At 37.6% G+C, this 3773-nt stretch overlaps 1 long non-coding RNA gene across 1 annotated transcript in view; it reads right to left on the minus strand.

Annotated features, from left to right (window-relative positions):
- LOC107668093 (uncharacterized) overlaps positions 1–2811 on the minus strand; it is a 13490-nt gene extending 10679 nt beyond the window's left edge. Inside the window, exon 1 of the long non-coding RNA XR_001631851.1 lies at positions 2802–2811. This is a non-coding gene — a long non-coding RNA (uncharacterized LOC107668093). The remainder of the gene's footprint in view (positions 1–2801) is intronic.
- Between the last annotated feature and the right edge of the window lie 962 nt (positions 2812–3773).

Here is a 3773-nt window from a genome sequence, read left to right on the forward strand (position 1 = left end):
AGTTATGTCCCCACTGGATGCAACAAATGCCTCGTTTGTAATGGGTTTTATTGGTTTTGTCTCATCGTGCTGGGACACACCATCACAGTATGGTAGGGGCGTAACATTTCAGTCACATGCTTGAGGCATTCGGCCAATCACAACGCACTGGATAGCTGGCCAATCAGAGCACACCTCGCTTTTCAGACCGATGAGCTTTGTAAAAATCTACGCGTTTCAGAAAGGCGAGGCATAGAGGAGAAACAATAATGTACAGTATGTGGAAAATAATGTGTTTTTTTAATCTTAAACCGCATTACACCAAATACTACAAATAATGTTCTTTTTAGCAACATCATATGACCCCTTTAAAAATCACCTTTAAAACTAATGTGTCAAGTACTTAAAATGCCCCTATTGTGCTGTTTGAATGGTTCATAATTTGGTTGTGGGAGTCCCCAACATGTACATGCAGGGCCGGTCCTAGCTATAGGCAGAGAAGGCAATTGCCTAGGGCCTCAGCCTTTGAGGCTGGCCTCCATAACCGTAGCATTCCCAATATGCCAGTCCACCAGTCAAGACAGACAGCAAAATACTAGGCTGACTGTTCAATGGATATACAGTTGTGCTCATAAGATTACATACCCCTTGCAGAATATGCAAATATGTTTATAATTTGAACTAAATAAGAGGGATCATGAAAATTGCATGTTATTTTTATTTAGTACTCTCCTGAATAAGCTATTTCACACAACAGATGTTTATATATACTCCACAAGACAAAATAATAACTGAATTTATATAAAAATGACCCTGTTCAAAAGTTTACATACCCTTGAATCTTAATAATCTGTTGTTTCCTGGATGATCCACGACTGTTTTTCTGTGTTGTGATCCTCCAGCTCCTGCACATTCTTTGGTTTTCCAGCATCTTCTGCATATTTGAACCCTTTCCAAAAGTGACTGTATGATTTTGAGAACCATCTTTTCACACTGATGGCAATTGAGGGACTCATACACAGCTATTACAAAAGGTGGAAACATTTACTGATGCTCAAAAAGGCAACACAATGCATTAAGAGTCAGAGGTTGTAAACATTTGAACAGGATGATGATGTGTACATTTTCCATATTTTGTTTAAAGATCATATTTTTTTCATTTGGTACTGCACTTAAGAAGCTACCTAAATACTTACATGTTTCCCAGAAGACAAAATAAGTACAATTTACACTGATCAACCAATTCAAAAAGTTGGTCCCACCCTCTGAATGTTTGGCGTAACGAACGCATCCTTCAGGTGCTGCGAAGCAAAAGGCTAAATAGGCACGCAAAGAAGTACAGCTCCTAATGCATGTGTGTGAGTTTTCGTCATCTATTTTGGAGTGATTGCAGTGTATTGTAAATATAAACTTGTTCTGTTGATCAGCGTCATTTCTGGACAGATCATTCACCTCTTTATTACGAGTTTAAACGAGCGTGAGCGCCGTTGACACGCCTAAATGCGATGCTTTGAATTTGCAGTGAATGATGCTTTGCATACAGTGAATGGCATCGCGTCGGAAGCTGACTAGCAAAATAGCTAAAAAAGTAAAAGCAAATAAGTTTGAATGCAAATTCTAAAAGCAAACACACTAGAGACCATTTTTGAATGTTTCAAAAAAGTACTGTAAGGATAAAAGAAACTCAGATACTTTGATCTCCTGAGAAACAAACAATAAACTGGCATCTTCAAGACACCCCACAGAGGGGTGGTGCAGGAAACGCCTCTCTCACATATGCATCAGTTCCTTTTCATCTCCTCCCAAAAGTTTACATACCCTTGAATCTTAATAATCTGTTGTTTCCTGGATGATCCACGACTGTTTTTCTGTGTTGTGATCCTCCAGCTCCTGCACATTCTTTGGTTTTCCAGCATCTTCTGCATATTTGAACCCTTTCCAAAAGTGACTGTATGATTTTGAGATCTATATTTTCACACTGAGAACAAATACACAACTATTAAAAAAGGTGAAAACATTTACTGATGCTCAAGAAGGCCACACAATTTATTAAAAGCCGGATGATGATGTGTAAATTCTTCCCATTTTGTTTAACGATCATATTTTTTCATTTAGTACTGGACTTCAGAAGCTACATAAATACTTGCATGTTTCCCAGAAGACAAAATAAGTACAATTTACTCTGATCATCCAATTAAAAAACAAGACAGACAGCAAAATACTAGGCTGACTGTTCAATGGATATACAGTTGTGCTCATAAGATTACATACCCCTTGCAGAATATGCAAATATGTTTATAATTTGAACTAAATAAGAGGGATCATGAAAATTGCATGTTATTTTTATTTAGTACTCTCCTGAATAAGCTATTTCACACAACAGATGTTTATATATACTCCACAAGACAAAATAATAACTGAATTTATATAAAAATGACCCTGTTCAAAAGTTTACATACCCTTGAATCTTAATAATCTGTTGTTTCCTGGATGATCCACGACTGTTTTTCTGTGTTGTGATCCTCCAGCTCCTGCACATTCTTTGGTTTTCCAGCATCTTCTGCATATTTGAACCCTTTCCAAAAGTGACTGTATGATTTTGAGAACCATCTTTTCACACTGATGGCAATTGAGGGACTCATACACAGCTATTACAAAAGGTGGAAACATTTACTGATGCTCAAAAAGGCAACACAATGCATTAAGAGTCAGAGGTTGTAAACATTTGAACAGGATGATGATGTGTACATTTTCCATATTTTGTTTAAAGATCATATTTTTTTCATTTGGTACTGCACTTAAGAAGCTACCTAAATACTTACATGTTTCCCAGAAGACAAAATAAGTACAATTTACACTGATCAACCAATTCAAAAAGTTGGTCCCACCCTCTGAATGTTTGGCGTAACGAACGCATCCTTCAGGTGCTGCGAAGCAAAAGGCTAAATAGGCACGCAAAGAAGTACAGCTCCTAATGCATGTGTGTGAGTTTTCGTCATCTATTTTGGAGTGATTGCAGTGTATTGTAAATATAAACTTGTTCTGTTGATCAGCGTCATTTCTGGACAGATCATTCACCTCTTTATTACGAGTTGAAACGAGCGTGAGCGCCGTTGACACGCCTAAATGCGATGCTTTGAATTTGCAGTGAATGATGCTTTGCATACAGTGAATGGCATCGCGTCGGAAGCTGACTAGCAAAATAGCTAAAAAAGTAAAAGCAAATAAGTTTGAATGCAAATTCTAAAAGCAAACACACTAGAGACCATTTTTGAATGTTTCAAAAAAGTACTGTAAGGATAAAAGAAACTCAGATACTTTGATCTCCTGAGAAACAAACAATAAACTGGCATCTTCAAGACACCCCACAGAGGGGTGGTGCAGGAAACGCCTCTCTCACATATGCATCAGTTCCTTTTCATCTCCTCCCTCCGTTTAATTCACTCAGAATGGTCAAGAATATAATGTTCTATATGAATGCAAATAAGATTTACAGTCATGTTTGGTTTCATTTGAATAGTTTCAGGGCGAGTGGTACAATGGTCTTAATCTTACAAAAGTAGACTAAAAGATAATCCAGATCCTAAGACTAAAAGATACTTTGATTACTGTAGAGGGTCATTCCATGCAAATTACCTTCTGTTCCCATTGAGGTGTAAAACCACCCAGGTCTGAGACCTGGGTTAATGTAAATTACATGCCTCCACTTGGGGGATGTTTTATCTTGGTTTTGTATTTAAAGGATTGTAGCAAAAGGGTCAGGGCGATTCTGTAGTCAGAGAGCCCGTAGTATG

This window comes from Sinocyclocheilus anshuiensis, unplaced genomic scaffold (genome assembly GCF_001515605.1).
Source record: "Sinocyclocheilus anshuiensis isolate Anshui unplaced genomic scaffold, SAMN03320099.WGS_v1.1 scaffold1030, whole genome shotgun sequence".
NCBI lineage: Eukaryota > Metazoa > Chordata > Actinopteri > Cypriniformes > Cyprinidae > Sinocyclocheilus > Sinocyclocheilus anshuiensis.